The 15,727-nt window shown below is 39.0% G+C and overlaps 1 pseudogene; it reads left to right on the plus strand.

Moving 5' to 3' along the window:
* Positions 1-3,432: 3,432 nt before the first annotated feature.
* LOC116882261 lies at positions 3,433-3,680 on the plus strand (annotated as a pseudogene).
* Positions 3,681-15,727: the final 12,047 nt, after the last annotated feature.

Raw genomic sequence — 15,727 nt, forward strand, 5'->3', positions numbered from 1 at the left:
AATACTGAAGTGATCAGCAGTTGAGTAAACAAAGATGAACCTAGTTAAGTTTTCTGCCACCAGGTAAAATTCAAAATAGAAATTTAGGTTCGTGGAAAAATACTGACATTTTACATTCCCTGCTGTCCTACTTTTAACAGAGACGCTAGTTGTCACTGAATGACTCTGCAATTCCTGGAAAATTAACCTGCTCTTCCCAGGGATGGAGTCCTCTCCTAGTGCCGGCTCCAACCCTGCAGGGTAGGTACATCATGGCGCACTGACTTGCCTCCTTCTCATCATCCCGTTGGAAGTCTGACTGCCCCAGTTCCCAGATTACGCTCCTTTAGAGTTCAATGCTGGCCTTGATTCAACTTGAATTTACCATTCCTCCTTCCATACCGTGCTTCAGGCTTCTAGTGACTTCCACGCTCGAAAGAGAAGGATGCCAAGAAAGGGGTTAGAACCCTAATGAAAAAACTGTGTTCAGGCGTCCCCAGCAACAGTGGATTTGTGTTGACATACAGTATAATCAGCCCCTGGTGCCTCTCTGGATGGCTGGGCCCAGTAATTTGTACCAGCTTCCGACCCCTCTTAACAACCTAGTGCCATTTATCTGAACACAGCATTTCATCTCTATAGAATACAGCGTGGCACGTGTAGTCCCGCAGACTTAGACTGTGGGAGAACTATTATTTTTGCTCTGTTCTAGACAATGTAATATGCATTTTATTCTTAAACAGCTTTAATATCTTCTTAACTTGTGGTTCACTATAACCTCCAGATCTTCTCACAAGGACAGTTGTGAAACCTGACCAAACCTTGTACATATGCAATTTTTCTTTATTCTTTTTTGTAACTGCGTGTTTTTCCAATATTTATTCAATTATTTAACAAAATATTTTGTTTCTGATCAAAAAAGGCAGTAATGTTTACTGTACAAAAACTGAGCAACAGAAAAGTATAAAGAAGCAAATAAAAGTAACATATTATACACCTGCCCAGAGATATCCTGTTAGCATTTTGATATACTGTACTTCCTTCCAGCCTTTCATTTGCATACATCTTTTAACATTTGCAAACATACTGTATATATTATTTTTGTAGTCTCCTTTTTTACTTAGCAATATGTCATGTCACTAAATGTCCTTCTAAAGATGGTTTTTGTTTAAAACTTTAAACCAAAAATTCCACTTCTAGGAATTAACCTAATAAATAAGTGTTGTTGTATAGTGAAGATTTAGCAACAGAGAAATTTACTGTCATTTCATTTATACCAAGGAAAAATGGAAATAACATAAAAATATCAAAAACCAGAGTAAATATTCACCCATGCAATACGACACAGCTGCTAAATTTTATAAGAGTATTTTGTAAAATGAAATGGTTTTATTGAAGGTTGCTAAGAGGAAAGGCAAATTGTAAGACTATATGCATTGTGTGATTTAATTTCTAAATAATATGTAGCTATATTTTAAAAAATTAAATGATGAACAGACACAACAACAAAAGTTATAATGGTTATATCCAGCCGGTGGAATTATGGGTGATTTTATAATTTTGTTTCATTTTGATACTATTTTTCTAAGTGTCCAATAATGTGTATGTATTAATGTGTAATAATAAAAACAGATTTTAATTCCTTATTTTAATAAATAACATTTCACCACTTCAAGGTTTCATAAATGATTTAATCAGTTCCCTCAAACTTTGACATATGGGAAGTTTGTAATTAAATAATGCCCATCGTTATTTAAAAAATTGCATTCACCCTTGGAGAGAAAGTGGGTAAAAGCATCAGGACACAGAGATGCAGAAAGGGTTTCAATTTTATTGATAATGATTTATTTCTTTATCAATATATAAAGAACAGTTGCTGGACACATGAGTGTTCACTGCTTTTCTCCATGTTCTTCATGTTTATATACGTATACGTGTGTGTGTGTGTGTATGTGTGTGTGTGTATATATACATATTTGATTATTTCTTTGAAATGTTTTGCTAAAACTAGAATTCTCTCTAACTCTCTAAGCTATCCATGAGTGTGATGTAAGGATCTACCTACATTTTTGGTAAAATAACTGTATCATAATATTCTAGTCCCCTGTCTCTCTCTCATTCTTTTTAAAATAATGTGCATTTGTCTCACTGGTTTGAAGTTGTTGGTTTTATTAATTACTAACTACTAGAGACAATTTCCTGGCTTTTTTTTTTTTTTAAGATTTTATTTATTTATTTGTCACACAGAGAGAGAGAGAGCACAAGCTAGGGGAGCGGCAGGCAAAGGAGAAGCAAGCTCCTCGCTGAGCAAGGATCCTGAATGGGGGACTCCACCCCAGGACCAAGACCATGACCAGGACCTGAGCTGAAGGCAGGCGTTTAACCGACGGAGCCACCCAGGTGTCCCAATTTCTTGGTTTTTAATTCTGCCCATTTGTCTGCCTCTTTTCTGCACAGTTCACTTTGCTATTATTTATTCCACTTTTTAAATATATTTCAATACCCTGTAAGTCATCCTCCCTTCATCATGTTTCTTTTTCCAATTCTTGGTGGGTTAGTTCTTTCAGATTAAATTTCAAGCCATTTTTGTAAAGTTCCAAAAATATCTTATTGAACTTTTGTTTAGGAGTGGCATAAATCTACATATGAACGTGGGAATAATGGGAACCTATACAGTAGGGATAGTAGGGATACTTCCAATTTGGAAATATGGTTTAACTCTTTATTTACAACATTTACTAATTGCTCTTCAGTTCATTTTTATAATTTTCTTCATATAGGTCCTACAGGTTTATACTGGAATTTATCCCTGGATGTAAATGAAACTTTAGTATATTATAAAGATGACATTTCTAGAAGTATTAGAAAAATATCTAAATGTTAAATCAGAAAACACCATATATCCATCTCAAACCATTCACAAAGGCAAAACTAAAGTGGATTAAATATTTATATGAAAAAAAAGGATACTAGAAGAAGATACTAGACTTTTTATAACATGGATGTATTACTAAAAACCATTTAAAAATGAAAAAAATAATTGAATAAATTAAGAAACTAAAAAGTTTACAGCATCTCTATGGAAAAAGACACTGAAAACAATGTTAAAACGTAAATGACAAACTGGGAAAAGTAATTTAAACATAGAAAGCATTTCTCCAAATCAACAGGGAATGATGAAAAAAGACAAGAAAATGAGGTATGTGGAAAAGGGAGAAAAATAATCAATAGGCATTTGAAAGATGATAATTTCACTTATAAAGAAATATATTTAAAACTACAGTAGGACACTTGGGTGGCTCAGTAGGTTAAGCATCTGCCTTCTGTTCAGGTCATGATCCCAGGGTCCTGGGATAAGTCCCACATTGGGTTTCCTGCTTTCCCCTCTCCCTCTGCCCCTTGCTTGTGATAACTCTCTCTTATACAATCTCTCTCAAATAAATAAAATCTTTAATTGCTTCTCAGCCTTTTGGCTTAGATCAAGTGTAAAATCTTTAAAACTACAGTGAAGTTCGACATTTTTTCTGTTTTCTCATTACCAAAGGTTTTTTTGGTTTTGTTTTGTTTTCTTTTTTTTTTTAATTTTATTTATTTATTTGACAGAGAGAGATCACAAGTAGGCAGAGAGGCAGGCAGAGAGAGAGGGAAGCAGGCTCCTGCAGGCTCCACGCCTGTACAATGCCTTCAATTGTGAATCAATACCGTCTTCTTGAAGGGCAGCTTGTCAGACTCAATAAGATGTAAAATGTGCCTGCACTTTGACCCACCAATTCCATTTTTAAGAATTTTTAACTATGAATTGGGGTGCCTGGGTGGCTCAGTCATTAAGCGTCTGCCTTAGGCTTGGGTCATGGTCCCAGGGTCCTGAGATCGAGGCCCACATCAGGCTGCTTCTCCCTCTGCCACCCCCGCTGCTTGTGTTCCCTCTCTCACTATCTCTGTCTCTGTCAAATAAATGAAATCTTTTAAAAAAGAAAAAAGGATTTTTAACTATGAGTTGTCCTAAAAGATGCAAAAAAAGTTTTATCATAGCACGGCCTGTATACTCTCTGTAGCACTGCTTTTAATTTTGAAGAATAAGAATTAAAAACAAAAAATTCCTGAGTCAAAAGGGGAGCCCAAGCACTGAATTCTGAGCAGAGGAGTGACAAATTGGATTTAGACATTAAATCATCTTTCCATTTTGAAATAATCCCTATTCTGACAAGCATTATTCCTTTACTACATTGCCAGATTACATTTGCTAATATTTTATTTAGCAAACTTTTCACCTATACTTAGAAGTGGTATTTGTTATAATTTTTAAATTCATTTTAATATAAAATCAAGATGATTTACTCATCTTGTTAGTTTCACTTTGTTAGTATTTATCATATTTCAGACTTTAAAGATTTTAAAGTTTATTGTTTATTGGTTTGTTTGCTTAGTTAGGTGGTTGGTTTTGGAGGTAGGACAGCCTTATGTTAAGTTAAAAAAAAAAAAAATTATGTTTCCCAGCTTCTCTTGCAGCTAAGTGACTAAGCACATGTCTGTGAATTGCAGGTGAAAGTTTGGGGGAACTTCTGGGAAGGCTTTTTAAAAGACACGAAGGCAACTGGGATATGTACCCATTTTCCTGTTCTTTTGCCTTCCTCTTGCCTGGAATATGAATGTTATTGTTGAAACTCCAGCAGTCATCTTGGACCATAAAGTGACCTTGAGAATGGAAAGTAAAGATGGTGGAGCAGAATGTATGGAAGGAACCTGAGTCTTTCATGGCTATGGAGGTGCATGTCTTTTTATTGCTTCTTTGTGGGAAGTCCTTTTGAACCTTTGTTTTTTTCTAAAACATTAGCTATCCTTCATAGTTATATGTCATCTGGAAACCTGACAGGCATGCCTTCTTTGGTCCAATTTAATTTTTATTCTTCCAGATTAATCCATTCTATAATGCCCTTTGGATGTAATTATTTAACTATGAATTTCACTAACTATGCTATTAACTAGCTAATATATCTATATATTTTCCACTAAGAGGGGAATACATTCTATGAAATGTCTTGCTAAAGTAAAGATAGATTTGTTCAATTCTCCCTATCTACCTGAAGTGTAATAAAGAATTCCTCTGGTCTTTGTCTTGGCAGGAAGCTTCAAAAGCCCTTGGAATTTCCTGAGTGATAGGAATGTCTTTGTTATGTTAATGAGCGACTTAGTGGACTCCCAGATAGCTTCAGAAAGAGGGCTGGTCACCAGAAAGACTAACCACAGGATCAGAGTTGAGACTTTCAGCCTCCTCAACCTCCAGGGAAGGGAGGGGTATCGGAGATGGAGTTCAACGACATGGCCAATAATGTAATCAATCATGCCTGAACTCCAATAAAAACCAGAGCTCAGTGGAGATTCCTAGGTGGTGAACACACTGATATTCTGAGAGAGTGATAGGTCCTGGCACCCAAAGAAGAAAGCATGCAAGTTTTGTGCTCTTTCCCAGACCTAGCCTTATGTATGTTCTAATAAAACTGTAATTGTAAGTATAGCACTTTCTGGAGTTCTGTAAGTAGTGCTAGTGCATTATCACACCTGAGGAGGGCGATCATGGGAATCTCCTGGACTAGAAGCAAGTTTGCCAGAAGTGTGGGTGTCCTGAAGACTCCATTTACATGGGAAGTGCAGGGAATCCCATGGAGGACTGAGCCCTTAACTTATGGGGAGGGAGGCTAACCCCAGGGGGGTAGCATCAGAATTGTATTGCTGTGCACCCAGTTGGTGTCTGAGCACAACCCAGACTAATAACCTACCCAAAAGATAAAGAAAAATAAATTAGGTTGTTTGTTTGCTTAGTTCTCATAAACCCATCATAGTGCCTATGATTACACTTTCTTTTCTAAATTAAACCACCTGTTAAATGATATGCTGTATAACTTTGCTGGGAACGTTTATCAATCCTACCATTCCATAGCTTATAAACTCCTCTTTTCACATTCTTTGGCATTTCACAAGGATTACCAGCTGATATGGAGATTTTATGTGAAATTCCTTTAAATTGCAGAAAACTTGAAAAGATTTACAGTGATTGGATGACCTTTCCCAAATGCTTAGTTTTAGTTCCAGGACAGCAATGTTAGTTCAAGTTGGAACACGATTGTTGTAGCATAGTTCTAGATTTTAAAAATATGGATTTTAGTAACTTTTCTAGTTATTCTCAACTAGCCATTTGCGCCCCCGCCCCCAAGAGACATTTGGCAATATTTGGGGTTATTTTGGTTGTCATTAGGAGGAGAGGTGTTGCTGACCTATAATGGGTAGACATCAAGGATGTGCTAACCATCCTATAATGCAGAGGACAGGTGCCACAGAAAAGACTTGTCCGGTCCAAAATGTCAATGCTGCCAGCATTGAGAAAGTTGAGAAACCTTACACTAAGGTTACCTCAGTATGTGTGTATATGTATGTGTGTGTGTGTGTGTATCATCATTGCCCTAATATTTTGTATTTTCCTTTCTAGCAAGTAGTTTCCTTTCCAATAAATGTTATCCCCACTTAATTTAAAGAGAGAATTATGCGAAAGACAGTATGTGTGATTTGTCTGGATAATGGAGTATATTGTTCTGTCATGCGTCTATTTTTAAGGACCAAGATATCACTTAGAAAAGTATATGTTATAGATTTCACTCATATGTATAATTTAAGAAACAAAACAGATGAACATAGGGAAGGGAAGGAGAAATAAAATAAGATGAAAACAGACAGGAAGCAAATCGTGAGCCTGAACTCTAGGAAACATCGCTTCTCAGCCTTTTGGCTAAGATCAAGTGCAAACTCTGGGAAACAAACTGAGGGTTACTGGAGGGGTGGTGGGTGGGGGGGATGGGCTAACTGGGTGATGGGCATTAAGGAGGGCACTTAATGTAATGAGCACTGGGTGTTATATGCAACTGATGAATCACTAAATTCTACTATTAAAACTAATAATACAGTATATGTCAATTAAGTTGAATAAAAACTTTAAAAAGAAGAAAAGTATATGCTGTAAAAGAAAGCATGGAGTCACACCATCTTGGTCCAAGGACTAATGGCTGTTGTGTGAGAGAAAGAACTACCTTAAAAATAGTTGGTGGTATTATCCTTTGATTCTACCATTCCCACCAAAAATTTATGTCAGACTGCTAAGAAAGCAATATATAATGTACCAAATTTTACCAAAAATGTAAATCGGCTTTGTAGAAGCTTTGAGGGGAGGGAACTATTGGTCCTCCATGAAACCCCTGAGATTGACAAGGAGGAGCAGAGAACATCCCAGGGATTAACACCTTGTAGCAAGAGATGCTGACCCATGTCACCTGACCATGACATTCAGATAAAGACCCCTCCTGGGCAGTATGTTGACAGAGAACCACAAGGCTAGACACTGGAGCCAGGGAAAAGTAAACAGGTGCTTCGTGGAAGCCAATGGTATCGCACAGCCCAACTCTCCTGAGAGTGTGAAGTCTGAAATTACTGAAGGGTCCCCGGAATTCCTCCAGTCACGCTAAGGGGAATGAGCTAGGGAAACAGGTTACAGTCATTAAGAGTATCTAAAACAGCTTGTCTTCTTACTACCTGAGTGCTGTGCAAATGAATCCAGTTAATTCAATCTCATTTCAGTCCACTGGTGTCTACACAGCTCAAAGGAAATATTTCTTTTCTGGACATATAAAGGACCATGCTTATTCCAAATTTATATCAAGAGCTTACCCATAATAATTGATTGAGTGGCTGATCTTCTTTTTCCTCTTTTGCAAGGTCTGAAGTTTTCTCATTAGATTAGAAGTTATTAAGTACAAGCTGGTGACACCCAGGAACTTATTTGCCAGGGCCCCCACCTGAAACGTACTGCCTGAGGATATGAACTTGACATCAAACTGGAATCAGATATGCAGACAAGGGAGGCCTGGGTGGCTCAGTCAGTTAAGCATCTGCCTTCAGCTCTCAGGGTTCTAGAATCAAGGCCTGCATCCGGCTCCCTGCTTTGTGGGGAGTCTGCTTCTCCTTCTGCCCTGATGCTCCCCCTGCTTGTCTCTCTCTCTCTCTGATAAATAAATAAATAAACAACTTTAAAAGAAACCCCTGCATACAAGAAGTAATATGCATTGATTGCTGGCAGCTCTAAGTCATCCCTCCCTCCTCTGAATTTCCTTAGACACTGTCCTCTTAGCCCTATCTATGTGGTATTCTTATTTATGTGTAATTATTGTTTTTGTTATGATTTATAAATTGCACGTAATTATTCATAATTCTCATCGCTGCTCTCAGACTTTATTAAGTCAGCACGGTGAGGACGGTTTCCAGAACTGAATGTCCTCCCTTTTAGGTGAGAAGTCCACATTGTTTACATCCAACATGCTATAGTATGTTTAGGTTCACTTATCCTATGTCCATTTTGGCTATATGTACATGAGATCAGCACATCTCTCTAACACAGAAAAAAGCTAGTCAAATCACTTCATGGGGACCAAATCCAATGATGCATTTCCTCTCATTCTTCAACCATTTCTATTGCAACCATGAATTTCATTAAGTTAAATAGGAAAATGCACATCAGAGACTTTCTCAGTGAAACGGAATCAATTCCGGTGGAACTTAAATAAATCAATAGCTTCTATTGATAGCTATTAGGATAAGTTTATTTTTAAAGAGGGTGAACGCTCACTGCAGGGTAGTGCCTTTATTGAGATCCTCATACAATAAATCCCTATGGCCCTTTATTCCTCTACCATGCATTCCAGTTAGACCAAGCTCTTCCAGGCCTCCCACACTCATGTGGACCAGAACATCATTGGCCACCAGGATTTCACCGCGTGCTGAGCCTTCCCTCTTTCCCTTCCCTTAATTAAACCCAACCCATCCTCCAAGGCCTATTTCAAGCTCCATCCTCCTGCAAGGTCTTTCCCGCCGTTCCAGGCTACACCAAGCTGCCCCTTCCCCAAACTCTCACTCGTGCAGTGTATCTCTTAATTGTTCCGTGTTCTGTTGGTGTTGTCTCCCCGAGTGGATCATAAACTTTCTGGGATCGCTCCCCTACAAATCCTAGCCCAAGGCTGGACTTCCTTTGGTGCCCAGGAAATACTGGTCAGTTGACCGGATGGTTCAGAAACCAGAAGACCCAGTCGGGATGGGGTAAGAATAAAAGCAGGAGATGGATCCCAGATTTGATCACTTGTAGATTACATCAAATGTATACTCGTTCCTTTAAAAATGAGCCTCCTCACGGTCGCTGGCTCTGGAGCAAGCAGACTGGTCCACCGGGCCTCCCATTTCAGGGTGTTATTGTTTATTTGGCTTTCCTGGGATGTGACTTCGGGAAGACAGATTACAGTGTGCTCTTAATCCACTCCACAGCCTATTGATTTTATATGTCATCAATGTATATTGTATGTCTACACTATTACCAGGAGAAGCAGGAGGTGCACGTAGTTATGCCGCTGCCTCAGCCCGTCATCCCATGCTGTGCCCTATGGGAAGCCACTGATTCTTACACTTGGAGCCGGGACAACGCAACTTAATCAGACTGACAGGAAACAGGCAGCAATTACAGTGTGCAGCTACATCTGCTGGGTTCCACTTCACTGAAGGAAGAGTTATCTCAATTTTAATGTACATCCCTTTTTCATGTTTCATTTAACCTCTGCTGTATTATTAAACACATCAAAATATAATGACACTCGTTAAAGAAGAAAAAGAGGACAGTTGGGATATTTTGGACTGTATCTCCTATATTTGTAACTTAATTGTATCATTTTTGCTTCTCTTCAACATCTCCCCCTGGTGAATAACTAATTCAGTATATAGATATTTAAATAGCGAGTGGGGAACGGGCTGTTTAAACACCTACATCAACACGAGTTCAGCTACAATGAAATGTCCCTCAATCATTTGTCTGTTTTCACTAGGAGCGCTTCTCTTTCAAAAACATTCTTTTGCAATGTGTCAAAATAGCTAGTTTACCCATTACTGCAGTGCACGTAAACTGCTTTAAAAGCAGCTCAGTGAAATTCCCCAGGATTCTATTTGGAATATGACTCAGGAGACCTTTCAAACTTAAACTAGCAGGTGTCTCGCTTGCCAGCCTACCCTAGAACAGCCAGAGCCCCATCAGCCGGCCAAGCCTGCTGACCTGAGATGCAGGACCCATTAAACCATTCATTTCTGCAAGACAAATGTGATGACATACCAGGCTGAGCCTCTCATCTGGAGGTTGCTTTGTTTTTTCCCTTTCCACTTTGATTTTCTGATCCTCTATCTTTCTTTGAGCTCCAGTTTTATAATTGCACCTGAAGTATTTAGTAAACCTCCCTAAGAATTAAGCATCCAACAGAGATTAATGGAGACCTTCAATTGCAAGCTTTCCCTGCACAAGTTTCCAGAGAAATAACAGAAATATGATACTGGGCTTTCACTTAAACTCCTAAATATATTTTGACCAAGTAGAAATTGCAAGATGTTTGTGGGAGTTTGTATGCATTAGGAAAAAATGGAGGAAATGGTAATAGTCAGAGACATGCTTCTATATAAATGGATAATCAGGCATAAAAGCTCCACAGTTCAATTTTTTAAAATTCTTAGATTTTTCTTTAAAGAATAATGAAAATATCACTGGCATATCCACATTAGTAACAAGCAGGTTGCTATGAGCAAGGAAGATGCAAAGGGGTACAGGAAAAAGTCTGTGTTTTCGTGGAGTTAATAATGCAGTTGTATAACCAGAAACAAATACAGAAAAAGATCATCCAGAGCCTAGACAGGTTGCTATCAGTATTACAGAACTAATTACAGAGCAACACTCTAATGGCTTATGTTCATAGTCAGGTGAAAAAGAAAGAGCCCAGGACCCTGAGATCTCCTTGGGAATAAAAGCAACCTGACATCCAGCCAGCAAACACCTAAACAGGGCTTCACTCTGGTTGTTCATTTCCCTGCCACACGGTTGCTAATAGGTTAATATTATTCCTGGATAAAAGAATAACTCCTGTCTACTTATGTACTCACTACAGCACCATGATCACCAACCTTAAAGGGAATAAACAGCAAGAGGAGAGGAGGGAAACACAAGCTTGGAGCAATGATTGCAACTGGCCATGTTGACTATATTCAGATCTTCAGGCCCAAAGTACTTGCCAATGTGATCTCAACATCAATGTTAAAAGTCTTTGAAAAATAATGGTGAAGAAGAGAAATAACAGAACAATATAAGGAAATATTGTCCTGTCTTTCCAAAAAAAGAAGGGGAGGATGTAAAAGGCAAATTTCAGAAACTACTAGACTAGTGAGTTTAATGCTTATTTTCATTCATATTTTCTAATGAGTTATTAATCGTTGCATAGAAGAGCAGAATAACTTTTAAAAGAAGAAGCAATCATTGAACCTTACGTAGGTTTACTAAGAACAGGTAAATCCAAGGAGATACCACTACACATCTACTAGAATGGCCAAAATATAGAACACTAACAACAGCAAATGCTGGCAAAGATGTCGACTGAGAGGAACTCTCATACATTGCTAGTGGGAATGCAAAATGGTATACCCAACTGGGAGGAGAGTCAGGCAGCTTCTTACAAAACTAAACATACAAGACGATCCAGCAATCACACTCTTTGGTATGTACCCAGAGGGGCTGAAACCTTCTATCCACACAAAAACCTACAGCACAGATGTTTATAACAACTTCATTCATAACTGCCCAAAGTGGAAAGACCATGATGTTCACCTCAAGAGCTGAATGGATTAGAAAGATGTGATACATCCAGATAATGGAATATTATTCAGGGTTAAAAAGAAATGAGCTATCCAACGTAAGTAGCCATCAATAGATAAATGGATAAAGAAGATGCAGTATATCTAGCTAGCTAGCTAGCTATATTCAATGGAGTGTTACTCACCCATAAAAAAGAATGAAATCTCGCCAATTGCAAAAACATAGATTGACCTAGAGGGTATTATGCTAATTTAAATAAGTCAGACAGAGAAAGATGAATACCATATAATTTCACTTACATGTGGCATCTAAAAAAACAAAACAAACAGAAAGCAGAAATAGACCCATAAATACAGAGAACAAACTAATGATGGCCAGAGGGCTGGGGGGTAGGGAAATGAGCAAAATGGATGGAGGGAAGTGGGAGACATGGGTTTCCAGTTATGGAATGAATAAGTTATGGGGGTGAAAGTCACTGTACAGTTTGTAACCATGTTGCATGGTGACAGATAGTAGTTACACTTGTGGTGAGCATAATATAACTATAGACTTGTCAAATCACTGTGTTGTACACCTGAAACTAATTTTACATTGTGTGTCAACTATACTTCAACAAAATTTTTAAAATAAGAAAGAATAGAAAGAGCGATCAAGCCATGAAAAAATATGGAAGAAACTTAAATGCATATTACTAAGTGAAAGAAGCCAATCTGAAAAGGCTACATACTGTATGATTCCAACTACATGACATTCTGGAAAAGGCAAAACTACGGAGGCAGTGGCTTTCAGGGGAAGCGAAAAGGGGAGGGATGAATGGGTGGAACACAGATGATTTTTAGGACAGGAGCCCTGAGTGTGGCGGGAAGTGGCACCTGCAGGTGCAGCTGCCAAAGCCAGTGAGTTCCCACCTCTGAGCCTCCAGGACATGCTCCCTTGGAGGAAAGCCTCTTTTGGACCCCTAAAGGCAACAGCTGTACCTGTGACTGCAGTAAGAATCTCCCCAAATAGGGGAAGCTGTCCCCAGTGAGGCTATGGCTGTTCCCCACCACACCCTGGGCCATGTGGTATGATCAGCTCAGAATGTGAACTGGAAGGAATTTGAGCTGGAGGGAAACTTGGAGAACATCCAGGCCATCCCCCTGGTTACACATGAGAAGACTGAGGTCCAGGACATTTATGAAACTTGAGTAGAATCTCACATGTTGGGAGACTCAGACGGACTAGAACCTGTATGTTCTCTGGCTGCCCCACTGTTCTTTCCACCACATGAGTGGTTCCCAAAGCCATTCCAGACCAGGAGCATCACTGTCACCTGGGAAACTGCTGGAAATGCAAAGTCCCATCTCCCATCCCAGACCTCAGGCCTCAGAAACTTTAAGGATGTAGCCTAGGACTCATTCTGATGTTCACGTCACGTTTAAGAACTCCCATACCACACAGTGTTCCCATTCATTAAAGGAACGATTTGCCTGGTAACAGAATTCCTAATACTATAGTACATCAAAGAGGGGTGATATTTTTGTTTGTCTGGTTTGGTGGTTTGGATTTTTTAGGTCTTCCAATATCATCCTTATATAAAACTTTCCTATGAAATTAACTTCTTCAGTGATGGGACTTCCACCGTTAGAAATTCATTTCTTCAGTTAATAGTTTAGAGACCACTGTTAGCGGGCAAATAGCATGGCTACAGCAATACAGAGTAAAACATCAATGAAACTAATATTAACAAGTCCTACTGAAATCTCATTAGAATCCAGGCTTCACACTATACATACAATGTCAGCAATAGCAACTCACAACTTCTTAATAAATTGATTTCTCAGGTTAGTCTAACCTCTTAGAAGGCCAACATCCAAAGCACAGACAAGTACTAATGGAAAGAGACAGGGTTGCAGAGCGTATAATGTCCTGATCAGGGAGCTAAGTGTCCATGGAAAGTCCCCTAAGAGAGAGTTTGCGTCTGCATGAAGCAAGATGAGGGCCAAGGTACTCAGTGGAAGATGTTCAGATAGGGGTTGAGGCATAGAAGTCGGAACTGAAAAGGGGCTATATGTATGGTCGTGTAGGCTGCACACTGCACAATTCCAGAGGATAATATCCACATAGACGAGATGCAGTGTGGTGATGCTGAGGCAAAATTCCACCTGCTTCAAAACTGGAGGCTGCTGGTTTCCCCTCAGGATTGGGCCCTGCTGGGGGGAGGATCCCTGAGATGTCAGAGGGACTGTAGTATTCTGGCCACAGCAGTGTCCCTCCGTGGACTGAATGGTTGTGGGGGATGGGATGGTGTGAGGTTTGTTGATTCCCTAAACTCCTCACAAAGCAAGCCCTCTGGAGGTCTTCAGTTCATTGCCACTTCCTGGACATGTTAAAGAAAAGGGCCCAAAGCTGATGCTCCCAACCCTTCTGCCCCTGAGCCCTGCTACCTGCACTCCTGGAAGAAAAGTTCTGTGAACTGGTGGTGTGGTTTTCTTTCTTCTTTCTTTTCTTACAAGTGAATTTAAATTGAATTCATTTACCGAATGACCAATGGCTACCCTGCAGTCTCTGAAAAGACGTACACTATCCTGAGTAAACCAGAAATAACCTGGGTATCAAAGATCGGGTCTGAGAGTTGCCAGGAGTGAAAGGAGAACATCAGCTACCCTCAGACATCATCAGTTTGAAACTCAAAATTGTAATTGTTTCATATTCTCAGTCTTGAGGTAACCTGCAAGGCACTGTAATTTTTTACATTGGGGTCATTTTTCCCTCACTTAGAAGTTCTCGTCTTCTCATAAAGATGCCACTCATATTGGATTAGAGACCATCTCAATGATCTCATTTTAAGTTAATCACCTCTTTAAAGACCAATGTCTAAATAAAGTCACATTCTGGGGTACTGAGGTTAGGACTTGAACATAGGATTTGGTGGGGTAAGGGGCAAAATTCAGCCCATATAAAGGTCTCTGGAGCAAATGGATACATCTCTTCTTCCTTGCATCAGAATGTAGAAGACTTAACTGCACCTAGGAATATTTTCTAGAATCAGAGCCCACAATGCCATTGCAATTTTTATCACCTTCAGTCAGCAGTCACTGTGCTTGTTCTATGCTGGTATTGGGGCCAGGGGAGCCTGCGGCAGTTCCCAAAGTGGATCATATGCCCATTGCATCACTGCATGGTAAACATCCACTGGTATAGAGCCTCCCTTTAGAATCTTCCAGTTTAACATTAAATGCAAGCTCTAACCAGATCCTCAATTCTATCATTATGGGGAAGCCATATGTTAGAAGCCAACTCTAAAAGAAATCCCCTTATTTGAAATGAAAAGAATTTATTTTGATTTACTTATCCGCTGATTTAATGTTATGTTGGGTCAGTCACCAACTGAAACTTATGTCCACAGAAGACACTATCTAAGAATAACATGCTACTAATCAGATTGTGGTGGCACCAGCAGGTCATGCTCAAGGAAGTACATGTAGGCAAATCTAATTTAAAGAATGGCACAGTATGGTGCACAGAGTTATAATTTTCTCCAAAAATGTTTACTAAAAAATAGATTTGGGGGCAATTCCTATGATAGACCACCTAGTCATCTACTTTTAACTGTTTGTGGTATCCAGGAGTTAAATCATTGCCTTTTGCACACTTTGAAACTTACAGTTACATAAATCCGCTTAATGAAATGAATATTTTCCATTAGTTTTAAGCATTTGAGAAACGGCCAATGTCTGAAATTTGAATCACACATGAAATGGACATTAAGTGAAGGCGGTCTGACAAATTACTGCAAAACCACTTGGCAAAATGACTTCACTGAGCTTAAGCTAAATCCGAAATTAACCAAATTAAATCTAAAACTCAAAAAAACCACCAAATCCTATGATTTGCAACAAATATTGTATAATTCTGGAATTTAATGAAATGCAAAAATATTGGTTTCTAATAAAGAGCAGTTGGCATATACTGACTTACTAAGAGCTTGTAAGAAGGCAGGACCTGAAAGGATAAATCTGTTCAAAGGAATTGAAGCTACCTTGAGAGGATTATGAA

Source organism: Lontra canadensis, unplaced genomic scaffold (assembly GCF_010015895.1).
Source record: "Lontra canadensis isolate GAN:19392208 unplaced genomic scaffold, GSC_riverotter_1.0 scaffold82, whole genome shotgun sequence".
In the NCBI taxonomy this organism is placed as follows: Eukaryota; Metazoa; Chordata; class Mammalia; order Carnivora; family Mustelidae; genus Lontra; species Lontra canadensis.